The sequence below is a fragment of the Vicugna pacos genome, chromosome 5, assembly GCF_048564905.1.
Source record: "Vicugna pacos chromosome 5, VicPac4, whole genome shotgun sequence".
In the NCBI taxonomy this organism is placed as follows: Eukaryota; Metazoa; Chordata; class Mammalia; order Artiodactyla; family Camelidae; genus Vicugna; species Vicugna pacos.
The window spans coordinates 1525626-1540790 of record NC_132991.1 but is presented as its reverse complement, the minus strand read 5'-3'; the positions used below and the strand labels follow the sequence as shown (position 1 = coordinate 1540790).

The 15165-nt window shown below is 45.5% G+C and overlaps 1 protein-coding gene across 4 annotated transcripts in view; it reads left to right on the top strand.

Annotated features, from left to right (window-relative positions):
- Positions 1–1260: 1260 nt before the first annotated feature.
- The window catches only part of CYFIP1 (cytoplasmic FMR1 interacting protein 1), a 94276-nt gene continuing 80371 nt past the window's right edge, over positions 1261–15165 (top strand). For 2 of the 4 annotated variants that reach the window (XM_072960754.1, XM_072960751.1), the window contains exon 1: positions 1261–1408. The gene's annotated coding sequence lies outside the window, so the exon portion shown is untranslated. The remainder of the gene's footprint in view (positions 1409–15165) is intronic. The other 2 variants (XM_072960752.1, XM_072960753.1) reach the window with 2 other exon arrangements.

Below are 15165 nucleotides of genomic sequence, written 5' to 3'. Positions count from 1 at the left end.
AAGCCTGACACCTTGCTCTCTGTTACTGTGTGTCCTATGTGCTTTTTGCTCCTTTGGATTGAGTTTATTTTAACATTTCATTTTCTCTTCTTGAATTTTTGACTATGCCACTTATTTTTTATTAATTGCTCTAGGGATTACAGTATTTTAAAATTATCACAATATACCTTGAATTTGTATTCCATCACTTCACCTACAGTGTTAAACAAAGAAACAAAAAACAAAACAAAACAAAACAAAGAGACCTTTGGAATCTAACTTTGAGACTCAGCCCTAGGCAGAGAGAAGCAGTTTTCTTCTGACTGAAAATGTGTAGGCAGGCTGGGATCCAGAAAGTCCCTCAAAATCCATGCTGTGCAGGAGTGTGGGGGACCTCCAAAAACTTCTAGAAAAAGTGGTCTCTGAATATTCAGACAACTGATGGATTCTGGTTTGGTCAGGATCCATTTGCTGTAACTTTTTGCATTATCCAGAGGACCCCCAGGGAATAATCAAACTTCTTGTGTTTTTCGTAGTCTAGTACCTGCTGCCCATCTTTACTGTCCTCCCTTCCAACTAACTGGGTTGGGGGTGGCGGCGAAGGGCGAATGGGTGGAGTGGGTGGGTGGGGCTTAGGGACCCCCATTCCCAGCATTCTGCGTTTCCATATAAGGAGTTATTTAATTGGCCCCTCTGAATTCTGTGTTTGGGGGCTAGTTCCTTAAGATTTGTCAGCCATTCCCACAAGCGTGCGCACGCAATTGTCCGGCTCAGAGGGGAGACTGGGCTGTACAGATGCGATCACTGCAGGGGCGGGTCCGGGTCACTTTCTCCCAGTTGGCTCGGTTCTGGCGGAGTGTCCCGGTCCCACCCGGCACCCCGGCCGCCTGTGGCGCTCCGGGCCGCCGAGCGCAGGTGCGCGCGCCTCGTCCCTGGCTGTGGGGCGCCGGGCCGGGTGTCCCCCCAGGTCCCTTTTGAAGCCTATCCCACCCACCGCCTGGACCCCGTGGAGCCCCGGGACAGGGTGTGAACCCCGGCTCTTTTTCCGGCCCTAGCCGGGAGGCTGCACGGGGAAGCCCCTCGTCGGTCCCCCTCCCCTCCCGCGGTCCCGGGCAGAGCTGAGGTCGCCTAAGCCGGCAGGTGGCCCTCGGGCTCCCCTCCCCAGGGAGCATTTTCCGCCCAGCCGAGCGCTGGGCGGCGGCGCGGCGGAGGGCGCCCGGCGCGGAGGAGCGAGCGGACGGGGCCGCGGCCGCAGCGCGGGGGGAGGAGCGCCAGGAGGAAGGGGCCGAGCCGGGAGAGCCCCCGCCCCGGGAGGAAGGGGAGGAGGCCGGGTGTTTCCTGGCGCATTCCCGGCCCGCCCGATTGACTCACTCAGCCAGGAAACTCCCAGGGCCTGCCCGGGACCCCCGAGCCGCCTCCGCGGACCCAGGTGAGGAATGCCGCTGCCCCGACCCGACCCGCGCCCCGCGTGGGGTCCCGGCCGCCCTCGGAACCGAGCCGGGCGGTTGGGGCGGGAGGGGTGCGGCGGCGGTGCCGGGGCCTCGCGGGCGGCCGGGACTTGATCCTGGGCAGCGCGGCCTCCCCGGCGGCGCGGCCTCCCGGGGTCGCCCCGGCCCCTGCGCGCCGCTGACCCCGCGGCCCGGACCCCTGGCCCCTGCGCTGCGGCCTGGGAGTCCCGAAGCCCGGCCCGCGCCCCCTACCCCAGCGCCCCCGGCACGTGGCGGAGCTCCAGTGGGGAGTGGGTGCATTGGGGTTTCTCGGTTATTGTTGGAAAGTAAGGAGCCGGCGGTTTGCACTGAGGTCGTGCGAAGAGACTTGAGCAGTTTGCTTTGTGCCTTTTTCTGAGGGAAGGAGAGAGACTGTGGCCGAGCGAAACCATCTTGCAGATTCTTGGAGAGAGGAGTTTGAGGCTTTGTTAAGGAGCCGAGATTGTTACGTGGGCAGCGCGGTTCCGCACAGCCAGACCGAAGGGTGTATTTTAAGCCTAAAAGGCGTTCTCCCAATTCGCGGAGTTTAGTGGGCGTGAGAAAAGGGTGGAAGATTTTGGAAATGGGGTTTAAGGAGTGTTTTCTAAGTCGAGAGGCGTCCGGACCACGTCCACTCCAGGGTTAGGTGTGCGCGGCAGGATAGCGATTGCTCGGGAAACCCTGTGCTGGACGGTCTGCGCGTCTCCGGGCGCCCGAGACCCGGGAGTTTCCTTTCCCGGGGTAGTGGGTGCTGCGCGCCCCGCACCGTGTTTTGCCCAAGCTTGGCAAGCCGGGGGAGTATTCCTGCCGCTTATTAGGTGATTCCGTCCATGATCGTGATTGAAGCGGCAGTGATCCCCGTGCCGTAGCTCGGGTTGCTGGGCTTAACTCACCACCAGCTCCGGCGGCTGGTGTTGGAGAACCCGGTTCCGGCCGCCCCGGGAGGCGCGGGCCTCGGACGCTCTGCGCGGTGCCGGCCGTCCCTTCCCCCTGAAGGCCTGTCGTGATTTTCCGGGGAAGGCGCAGATCCGCACGCCCGGAACCCGAAGGAGTAATCCCGTTTTAAACAAACGTGGGCCGCGGCAGGTGTGTGTTTGTGGGAATTCGGTAGGAAGATGGTGCGAACGCCGCCTCCGCCGCGCAGCCGCGTCATCTCTGTGACAGAGGCCAACAGGGAAATGTGGAAAAGACATTTCTTGTGTGAATGCATACGTTTGTGTGCTGATAGAGCGCTCCAAGAAAAGTTACCCACCAAGTGTGTTTGTACGTGTGTTTGTTTACATTTATTTTTTAGTTTATGTATAGTTAAATTCCCTTTGTGTTGGACAGTTCACTGAGTTTTGACAAATGCATAGAGTCGTGTGACTGCCACCACAATCAAAATACACAACAGTTTCATCACCCCCTAAAGGCCTTCTTGCTGTTCCCCGTTCTCAACTCCTGACCACTGATCTGTACTTCATTCCTGCAGTTTTGGTTTTTCCAGAATGTCTTACATGGTTTCTAAGTCTGGCTTGTTCATTTAGCGTAACGCCATTGAGATTCATCCATTCTCTCGTTTGTCCCTTTAACGTCTCCTAAAGACGTTAAAGTTTGAAAAGTGTACCTCTTAGGATACAACCTGAGCCGTTCGAATAATATTTGTAAGTCACGAGAAAAACGACAGAACATCAGCTCATTAAGAAATGTAAACTGTATTGGGGGTGGAGGAAAAAATAAATGTAAACGGTACTGAACTACATATACTAAAAGTGAAATTCTCTGAGTACTTCTTGATCTATAGCGTTTTATGTGCATGCACATAGGTTTTGTTTTGTGTGTGTGTTCTTTTTATAACATAATGAGATTATATTGCATGTATCATACCTTTTACTTAATGATTCTGGATTACTTGAAGATTTTGGAGATCTTAAGATGTTGGCATTTACAGTATACATACACATAGACATCCTATCCCATAGTATAAATATACTATCATTTATTTAATCAACCACCTGTTAACTGGCATTGTTATTTTGCATTTGTCACCCCGATAGTCAATGCCTGTGTCTATCTTTATATATATACACACCCAGGTTTATCATTCTGGAAGTGAAATAATAACTAACATTTCTTGCTACTTATTTTGCTCCAGCATTGTTCTAAGCCAGGGTTATTTTTCCTGTAAAGATCCGAATAGTGACTATTTATGGCCTTGCTGGCTATAGGGTCTCTGTCACAACCTCGCCAATTCCGCCGTTGTCGCACCAAGTCAGCATAGACGATCTGTAATGAATGAGTGTGGCTGTGTTCCAGTGAAATTTTACTTCTGGAAACAGGCAGTGAGCAGGCTGTAGTTGGCTAACTCCTGAGTACTTTACTTAATAATTATTCTCACAATCCTCAAAGGTCGGTGCAATTTATTATTCCTACTTTATGAATGAAGAAACTGACAAAGAGATGAAATATGTGTTCAAGGTTACATTCCTGGTAAATGGCAGAGCCAGACTTTGAATCCAACCTGACTGCACACTTCTAAGTTAAAAGTTAGGAAGAAGCTGCCAAAAATGCCTTCCCCCAAATGTTAGACCCTGGGACCTGACGCTCACGCACCTACACAATCACTCACTTATGATTCTTTGAAGGCACTGTGCTTGCTCAGGTGCCACTCCAGAATCACCAGTCTCCGCTCCCCAGTTGGACCAGTGTCCCCTCAGCCCTCTTACTGAGTGACTGTGCCCTGGCTTTTGAGCTGTGTTTCCCTAGCACCAGCATATAGAGAGGTCAGCTCAGTCAGTGCTTGGGGCCACCCAGCCAGCCAATGAGAGGAAAGACAGATTTCTGCAGGTGGGGTCAGGTTGGGTCCAGGCAAGTCTTTGTTGTTGAGGTCGGCTGCAGTATGATCACCCGGAGTGCGGGTGGCTACATTCCTTGGCCTGCCGTGGCCCATTTTTCTTCTTCAGTGACATGGAAAAAGTCCCTATTAGATAGTTGTGAAGATCAAATGAGATAGTGTATTTAGGAAATATACTGGGTAAGGGACTGTTACTACTGGTGCCATGTTTTCTACAGCTTTTATATAACTAACCAGCCCTAGCTACTCTGTTTTTGCAGCTAATTTTTAGCCGGCCCTCAGCAGCCACAGGTATAGCATGAATTAACTATAGCTGCATAATTTTGAAACTTTAGCCAGTGCAGTAAGGTCAGAAAAATTAATAAAAGGCAGATTTGAAAAAGAAAATAAAATTGTCCCTACTTGGCCCAGGGAATCTATGGAAAAAACTACTAGAACTAGTAAGTGAGGTTAAACATGGTCAGAAAATACGGTCACTGTAACTCAGTGTTATTCCTGTATATTAGCAATGAGCAATTAGAAAGTGAAATTCTAGAAAGTACCATTTTCAGTAGCTTCAAAAAAACATACTGAGATGTCAATTGAATAAAATGTATGCAGGACTTAACATGCTGAAAACTACAAGATGCTGATGAATGAAATCAAAAATCACGTACATAAATGGATTGTTATGGTCATGGATTGGAGCACTCACCGTAGTGAGGATGTCCTATCTCTCCACATTGATCTATAGATTGAACACAATTCCAGTCCAATATTGCAGCAAAAATTATTTTAAACAACTTTATTGAGGTGTGATGTACATACTATGAAATTTACCTACTCTAAATGTACAGTGATTTTTAGTAGGAAGTTGTGCAGTTTCACCATAATCCAGTTTGGGAAGGCACTTATCACCTCAGTAAGATCTCTCATGACCTTTTGCAGTGCATCCCCATTCCTGGCCCTTATTGTGGCACATCACCACTTTACTTTCTGTCTTTCATAGATTTGCCATTTCTGGACATTTAACATAAATGAAAGTATACAATTTGTGGTCTTCATGTGTGGCTTCCTTCACTTAACATTTTTGGAGTTCATTCCTGTTGTAGTGTGTGCCAGCATTTCATTCCTTTCTGTTGGATTTCACATTTTGCTTAAGCATTCATCACATTCTTTGCCTATTATGAATAATGCTCCTGTGGAGACTCATGTGCCCATCTTTATGTGGGCATATGTTGTCATTTCTCTTGGCTAGAGAAGTGTTATTGTTGCGTCAAAAGATATTTATGTTTAATTTTGAGAAATCTCAACAGGCTGTTTTTATAGATAAAAAACAAGCTGACCCTAAAATTTATATGAAGGGAAAAAGAAACTAAAATACTGAAAAAATGTTTAAAGACAAAAATAAATTGGAGAAATCACCTGATTTTTTTTGTTTACTATAATAAAATAGAAATAACCTAAAATTCACAGTTTTAACCATTTTAAGTATACAGGTTAGTAGCATTGAGGCCATTTGGATTGTTGTGCAGCCATCACCACCGTCCATCCCCTGAACTTCGTCATCATCCCAAACTGAAACTCTGCACCCATTTAAACGTTAACTCCCCACTCCTTTATTCCCCAGCTCCTGGTAACAACCATCTTACTGCCTGTCTGTGAACTTGACTGTTCCAGATACCTCATGTTAATGGAATCGTACAACATTTATCCTTTTGTGTCTGCCTTATTTCACTTGGTATAATGTCTTCAAGATCATCCATTTTATAGCATGTATCAGAATTTAATTTATTTTTAAGGCTGAATAATATTCCACTGGATGCATGTACCGTATTTTCTTTATCCATTCGTCTATTTGTAGACATTTGGGTTGTTCCCACCTTTTGCTATGAACATGGGTGTACAGATAGCTCTTCGAAATCTTGTTTTCAATTCTTTTGGATACGTATACTCAGAACTGGAATTGCTGAATCAGATGATATTCCAGGTTTGGTTTTTTTTGAGAAATTGTCATACTGTTTTCCGTAGCAACTGCACCAGCATGCCTATACCAGCAACGCACAAGGGTTCCTGTTTCTTCACATCCTCACCAACACTTGTTATTTTCTGTTTTTTTGTTTGTTTGCTTTTGTTTTAAATAATCATCCTAATGGGTGTGAAGTGATATCTCATTCTGGTTTGGATTTGCATTTCCCTCACAATGAATGGTGTTGAGCATCTCTTCATGCACTTATTTGCCGTTTGTAAATCTTTGTTAGAGAAATGTCTATTCACATCCTTTGTCCATTTTTTGATCATGTCGTTTGGGTTTTTGGTGTTGAATTGTAGGAATTCTTTACATATTTTGAATGCCAGTCCATTATCAGATACATGATTTGCAAATATTTTCTCCCATTTGTGGGTTGTCTTTTCACTCTCTAGAGAGTGTCCTTGGGTGTACAGAGGTTTTTAATTTTCACATCCAGTTTATCTCCTTTTTCTTTCATTACTAGTGCCTTTGGTGGCATATCCAAGAAATCGTTGCAAAATCCAGCATCATGAAGCTTTTCTCATGTATTTTCTTCTAAGAGTTTTACAATTTTAGCTTTTGTGTTTAGTTTTTTTGTTAATTTGGGTTAATTTTTATATATAGTGTAAGATGATGGTTCAGTTTAATTCTTTTGCATGTGGCTATCCAGTTTTCCCAGCATCAGTTGTTAAAAAGACTGTCCTTTCTTCACTGAGTGGTCTTGACAGCTTTGTTGAAAATCATTTGACCAAACATGCCAGGGTTTATTTCTGGGCTCTCCTACTTCGTTGGTCAATGTGTCAGTCTCTATGCTAGCACCACACTGTTTTGATTACTGTAGCTTTATAGTAATTTTTGAAATCTAAGTGTGAAATTTTCAGCTTCGTTCTTTTTCAAGATTGTTTTGGCTATTCTGGGTCTCTTGAAATTCCATAATAATTTTAAGATAGGTTTTTCTATTTTTGCAAAAATTCTATTAGAATTTTGAAAGGAATTGCATTGAATCTGTAGATGGCTTGGGTTATACTGTCATCTTACCAATATTAAGTCTTCCAGTTCATGAACATGGAATATCTTTCTATTTATTTGTGTCTTTAATTTCTTTCAGCGGTGTTTTGTAATTTTTGGTGTACAAATCTTTCACCTCCTTGGTTAAGTTTATTTAAAAATTTTTTTCTTTTTGATGCTATCATAAGTGGAATTATTTTCTTGATATCCTTTTTGGATTGTTCATTGCTAATGTATAGAAATGCAGTTGATTTTTATGTGTTGCTTTTGTATTCTGCAGCTTTGCTGAATTCATTTACTATCTGCAACAGGTTTTTTGTGAAACCTTCAGGATTTTTACATATAAGATCATGTTTTTGGTGTTTTCATGTATTAGGAGGCTGTGTTGTTAGGTGAACATATGTTTATAGTTGTTACATCTTGCTGATGGAGTGAGTGACCATTTTATCATGAGGTTTCTAGTAACAATTTTTTTTCAAGTCTAATTTGTCTAATATTTGCCCAATATTAGTATTGCTACTTCTGCCCACTTTTGGTTTCTCTTTGCATAGTATGTCTTTTTCCATCCTTTTAGTTTCACTCTGTTTGTATCTCTGAATTTAACATGTGTCTTTCATAGATAGCGTATAATTGGTTCATGTTTTTTTTAATCCATTCTATCAGTGCCTGCCTTTTGATTGTCTAGTCCATTTACACTTAATGCAGATACCTTTATGACAGGATTTACACCTGCCATTTTCTTATTTGTTCTCTTTATGTTTTCTGTCTAGAGACCCTTTGGCCATAAGTGTGGGGCTTAGGCACAGCAGCTCTGTAGGAGCCCATAGAGACATGAGTGGGGCTTAACCATGACACCTCTGGCCTGATTCAGGTTAGCTAATAGAATTTCAGAGCACCCCAGGGATAAGATTTTCATTTATATGAGTTTTTTGTGTTACAGGCCTCTCAGAGTGTGGTCTCAAGAACATAGGATGTGTTTTTCACGTGTGTTGGTTTGAGTCTGGTGTGCACTTGTGCTGTTGAGCATTCATTGACCCGGCTGTGCCCCCATCCAGCTTCATCCACTTGTCTCACCTCCATGCAAGGCTGTGGGGACAGAAATCATCCGCCTTGAACTAGTTGTAAGACAGGTAGACAGTGATAGCTACCATGAGTTTGAAACAAGCATATTTGTCATTTGTATTTATTTATTTTTTTACTTTTTTGGGGAGGAAGGGGGAGGTAATTAGGTTTAACTTATTTCATGGAGGTGCTGGGAATTGAACTCAGGACCTCGTGCATGCTAGGCATGCACTGTACCCCTGAGTGCTACCTTCTCCCCTGTGATTTGTATTTATATGTCAGATACTCCACTAGCCAAGCTTGTCAGGCTCCAATTTTCACTCTCCCTTGGGGGAATTTTGCTCCTCGGGGGAGAAAAGCCAGTGCTTAGAGAGCAGTGACTTCCATCTGGGAACCTGATTTCATAGAAAGATTTTATGCCGAGAGCCAGTATGGTCATCCTTGTGCTTGTATTGTCCTGGCCAGGACAGTGGTGATGGGCAATGATTCATCCTTGAAGATACTCACAGAAGAAGGTGCACTTTACTCTGAAGAACAACATAGCCCCGAGTCAGAAGTGGTGATGAGGATTTGCATCATATTTATTTATTTATTTGCCTTTTATTTTATTTATTTATTTTTTAAAATTGACGCATAGTCAGTTACAACGTGTCAGTTTCTGGTGTGCAGCACAGTGTCCCAGTCATGCATATATATACATATATTCGTTTTCATATTATTTTTCTTTGAAGGTTATTGTAAGATATTGAATATGGCTCCCTGTGCTATAGAGAAATTTGTTTTTCTAAATCTATTTTTATATGTAATGGTTATCATTTGCAAATCTCAAACTCCCAAATTTATCCCTTTCCCCCTCCCCACCCCACCAGTAACCATAAGATTGTTAACTATGTCTGTGAGTCTGTGTCTGTCTTGTAGATGAGTTCATTAGTGTCCTCTTTTTTTCTTTTCTTTTAGATTCCACATGTGAGTGCTATCATATGGTATTTCTCTTTCTGTTTCTCTTTCTGGCTTACTTCACTTAGAATGACAATCTCCAGGGCCACCCATTGTTGCTGCCAGAGGCATTATTTTATTCTTTTTTATGGCTGAGTAGTATTCCATTGTATAACTATACCACATCTTCTTTACCCAATCATCTGTTGATGGACATTTAGGTTGCTTCCATGTCTTGGCTATTGTATATAGTTGTGTCATATTTAAATCCATGACTCAAGCTGTTCCACAATTTTCTTCTTTTCCCACAAATCCTGCCTGGAAGAATTGGTCTCCACAAAACCAGTGAGCTTTAAAACTACCTGGACTTGGCTTTTTGGAGTTGCCTACCCCCAGGGATCATGGCATAACCAAGTGTGTTAAATCAAGCAGAGCTGTACGTGTGGGTGATAACACAGACTCTGGAGGGTGGGCTTTGCTCGTGCCCTGGAGACCGTACTGATGGTTTTGTACACACAAGCTGTGCTTTTCCCTTTGCTTTGATAGGGTGGGGGGGTGTATATTAGTCAGGATTCTCCAGAGAAACAGAACCCGTAGGGTATTGTATATATAGAGAGATTTATTTTAGGGAGTTGGCTCATGTGATCATGGAGGCTGGCGATTCTGGATTCAGAGTAGGCAGGCTGAGACCCAGGAAGAGCTGATGTTGCAGCTGTAGTCCAAAGTCCGTCCAGAGGCAGAATTCTTTCCTCTTTAGGGGAACTTGCTCGTTTCTCGTCAGGCCCTCAACTGTTAGGGTAAGGCCCATCCACGTTCCGGAAGCTCATCTGCTACTCAGAGTCTGCCCATTTAAATGTAAATCACATCAAAGAACCACCTGTGCAGCAACCTCTACATTGATGCTTGACTGAAACCTGGATCATACCATAGTAGCCAAGGTGACACATAAAATTAATCATCACGGTGGGTCATTTTTATGTTGTATTTTAATAATTTGCATTTTAGGTCATTGTCTCCTCCAGCAAAGGTTGGCTGAGTGCGTACTTCAGGGTAAGCCCCGTACAAAGGGCAGAAGTGGAGGGGGTCCCTGCCTTCTGGAACTGCCAGCTGAGTGAGGGGCCCACCCTCCCTCCACCAGGAAAAGGGAACACATCCTTACTGTCAGACCTTGACCACAAGCTGTGAGAGGCTGTGACCCTCTCAGTGGCCACACAGGCCCCGCATCCACCAGAGGCGGACAGAGCGGGGCGTGTTCTCTCTGGGGACACCTCTGCCAGGATGGCCCGGGTCTGGGGTGGCTGCCAGCGAAGACGTGAATCCTGCCCTGCACTTCCGTGTGACCCATGCCAGGTTGTCTGTGTATCGCCTGGGCTCCGGGGCACAACCTCACAGATTGTCTGGGCTTAACTGTGGTTCTGGAAAGGCTCACGAGAAGCTTCTTGAGCCCTCAGTTGACCTGATTCTGCCTCAGGGTCAAGGCAGGAGGAGAAATGTGCTGTGTTATCCGGCCACAGTCAACCTGGGGGTGCCCACAGGCTGGGCGGAGTGTGTGCGAAGACACGGCTTCCTATGGACTCCGAGAGTGAAAGGCTTAAATTCCCACTGAATTCCCTTTGTACGTAGGTCAGGTGCATTTCTGCAGAGTGAGCCAAGGTTGTGTAGTGGGTTGGGGCGGGTGGTAATTAGATTTATTTACTTAATTATTCTTCTTAATGGAGGTACTGGGGCTTGAACCCAGGACCTCATGCATGCTAAGCGTGTGCTCTACCACTTGAGCTGTCCCCCTGCAAGAGTATGTATTTGAATGTACTTAGAACTCTGTGCCTTGGGAGCTTGTGAGTTGGTTTAGAGCGACTGGGATGGACGTCCTGCTGGACAGCCCCGCCGGCTCTCCCAGAAGGTCCTGCCCTGGCCTGCTGGCCACAGCAGTGGACATAGACATCATCCGTCCCAGGTCCCCCAGCCCGCCAGGCCAGGCCGTCCTCACACCCCTGCACAGCTCTCCCGGCCTTGGAACCGTCAGTTCCCTGAGGATGGCAGCCCCAGCCCTGTTCTCAGCCTTCTGCCCCTTCAGCCGGCAGCTCCCAGGAAGGGGTGCTGGGGGGCGCCCGCCCTTCCTTCCACAGCCCTGGCCACATGTCCAAGTAGAGGCTTCCAGGTACCTCAGGTTGCTTGAAAAAGTTTAAATAATTTACGCACACTTATTCAGGATTTCTCCTTTCATTTTTTTATGTTTCTTTATTAGCTCAACCTGCAAAAAAAAAGACAGGTGATTTTGAGAATCACAGGATTTCACCTCCCAGTCTTCGTACACTGCTTACTCCATCCCTAAAGCGTCTCTGTGCACGTGCCCCAGTTGGTATCTCTGTCCAGACGTGCTGCGTAGATCATGAGGTGTGCACAGTTCATGACAGCTAGAGGTCTTGAAAAGATGTAGAAGGCAGCACTGTGTTTGCCGGGCGGTGGTCGTGTCCGCATGCCAGGTGTAGAAGTCCCCACGCGGCACCTGGGAGCCAGGCTGGGGAACTGCAGTGGGGGCTGCGCTTGCCTGGGGCTGTGGGTCCTCCTGCCTTCCATCCCCGGCACATTTGCAGGAATGAACCCTTTTTCAAGGTTTGTGTATTAGTTTGCTAGGGGTTCTGTACCAAGGTACCTCAGGTCTGAAGCCAGGAAGTCCAAGATCAAGGTGTCAGCAGGGCTGGTTTTTTCTGAGTCCTCTCTCCTTGGTGTGTAGATGGCACCTTCTCCCTGTGTCTTCACATGTTCTTCCCTCCCTGCCTGTCTATGTCCCTTTTTATAAGGACACCAGCCACATTGGACTAGGACCCACCCTATGACCTCATTTTACTTTAATTACCTCTGTAAAGACTCGTCTCTAAATACAGTCACACCCTGAGGTCCCTGGCAGTTCTTTTAGTTACAGGGACAGGGTGCCCGGGAGCCCTGGGAGCCTTGAGGACCAGGCGAGGAGGCAGGGGCAGGCAGGTAGCTGTCAGGGAGGCTTCATTCCTCCTCTTCCTGTAAAAAATACAGATGCTCCAGGGTTTTCTTCTGTCATTCTAACGGATTACATGGTACACATGACGTTGGAGACAACTGCCCTAAGCATTTTCTTAAAGTGTGGGCCAGGGACTCCACATTCAGGAGGGGTGGGCTGGACGTTACAAATGCAGGTGCCCCGAGCACCCCAGCTCCACTGAGGCGGGGCAAGGTATGAGAGTCAGCGTTTGTGCTAAGTCTCTGGAGTGTCTGTTTTAGTTGCAGCCAGCCGGTACCCCAACTCCCAGGGCATCCTGGGGTGCCGCTTGGAGGCTTTTGTGATTCTCTGAATAAAATACAGGCACACCTTGTTTAATTTTTCTCCACTTTATTGTGCTTTGGAGATGATGCTTTTTTTTTTTTTTAAATAAACTGAAGGTTGATGGGAACCCTGCATCAAGCAAGTCTGTTGGTGCCATTTTTCCTTCAGCATTTGCTCACTCATGTGTCTGTGTCCCATTTTGGTAGTTCTTGCGGTATTTTTAACTTTTTCGTTGTTTTTATATTTGTTAGGGTGATCAGAGATCTTTGATGTTACTGTTGCAAAAAGAGTATCAGGTTCTGCCGGCTCAGATGATAAAATGTAGACACATGTGTGCGTATGTTTACATGTGCGTTTGCATATCCACATTCACACCTGAACGTGCATCTTAGTTTCTCAAGAGAAAGCACGTTATAAACAAGGGGGCTGGAGTAAGTGACGGGCATTTTCCAGCAACAATGTATTTTTTAGTTTAGGTATGTACATTGTTTTGGGGTTTTTTCGAGGCGACAATAACCATTATTTATACTCTTAATACCAAGTAATTTTAAGCTGTTTTTACATTATCACAATGATATGTTTTTCAAAACCCATTTCCGACACCCTTTTTATTTCCCCCGAAGTATTGTCATCAGATACTCCTAGTTGACATTCCTTTGGGACTCTTGGCCTGTTCTCTCTGCTGTTGCAGGGCAACCCCACACATTATTTCCAACGCACAAGCAATACTAAAGCACAGTGAATTTCCAGCCTTGATAAATACCATTATCAGAAATAGTCCTGAATTTCTTGTGCACACCATTAAATAAAAATAGTCTACGATTTGCTTAAAAGCCTGGCAGAGTTGGAATGGTGGCAAAAGGGATGTGGGACATTTGGGGCAGAAGCAGCATGAATCAATCAACCACATAGTTGAGAATGATACTGAAAACAAGCTAATAGTTATTAAGCTCTTTTGTGTATCAGCCACTGTTTTATTGAAGTCTAGTCAGTTTACAATGTTGTGTCAATTTCTGATGTGTACATTGTTTTTTAAGACACAATGAATGCTATTGACCACTTAATAGACTACAGTACAGTGTAAACTTTATAACTTTATATGCCCTGGGAAACCGGAGAATTTGTGTGACTTTTATTGCAATATTTGCTTTGTTGCGGGGAGGCTGGAACAGAACCCACGACATCTCCGAGGTCTGCCTCTACTCACCTTAGCAGCTTTGTTCATTGTGGGCAATTCCTACTGTGCAGAGGCACAGAAAGTAGCATTATGAACCCTCAACAGGTCTCAGTTCCCCGTAACCCCTGCCCAGGCTGTGCTGTTGGGAAGCCAGTCCCAGGGGCAGCGTCTCATCTCCATCATAAACGCCTCAGTACGAATCTCCGAGAGAGAGGGGTTCTACCTAAAAATATAAATGCTGTCGGAGTGCTGCTGCTTTTTTCTGAGCCAGAAGTGGAAATGGTTTTGCATTTTTAAGGTTTCTCATTATTTTCTATACGCTGATTTCTTCAGATCCTAAAAGTTTGGAAAGTGTAAAATTGTAAAGTTATTGAAGCTAAACATTTGGAGTGTATATATTTTACACAAAGCCCCCCTCTCTGCAGTGGTCTGAAACATTTGATTATAGAACTAAAACGATCACTACTGAGGGCTGACTTGCCTGAAGATACGTGGTCCCCAAGCCCACATCTTCGGTGTGTCTGTCAGAAGTTTTCTCCTGGGAGTGCAGGACTCTGGGCAAAACCTTCCTGTCGGCAGACAGGGGTTTCCAAGGCAGTTGCTCTGGTTGGAAAGATGCATTTTACTGTGATGTGGATGCAGGCGTGTAACCTGCCCTGGGTCAGAGCAGCGAGGAGCCACTGAAGCACATCTGCAGTCAAGAACTTAGGTCTGTTTTCAGCGTTTTTAATTCCTTTCCCCTTATGTTCAGAAAAAGTTTCTAGGGGAATGTTCCATTTTTCACTCTTCGTAAATAATTCCAACCTTACAAAAACTGCAAAAATAAAAATAGTGCACAGAACACATGGCAAAACTTTTCCCCATCCATTTGGGGCCCTTTATCGCTTAACCCTTCAGTGTGTATTTCCTAAGGAGAATATTATTCCCTTACGTGCCCACAGAACAGTTACCAACTCTGATCCTTTATAGAAAAAGTGCTGATCCCTGTCCTGGAGACCCCATTGCACATGTTAATATGCAAGAATTTTCCTCAAGGTTTGCAATAACAAAGATCCTGTAAACCGCCTCTGGAGATGGTGCGCAGACTGGTCCATTCGGCAGTGGCATGGTATACAGCTGTAAAAAGAGCGCTTCAGAGCAGCACGTGACACTGTGGACGCCTCTCAGTGGCGTTAACAGCAGTGCAAGGAGTTAGTCAGATGGTTATAGATAGCATGATATCCCTTTTATAAAGACTGAGTTTAAAAGTGCCTTTTGAGAATGTGTAGAAGTGAGATGCAACTTATACAGAAGCAGGCAGGGGATCAGTGCTGGGGTGGGATTCACTGTCTGCATGGGCAGGACCCTAGCTTTTGCTGTGGGTGGTGGTTCATCCGTCTTTGCTTCACCATTAAACTTAGCAAGGTGAGAAGG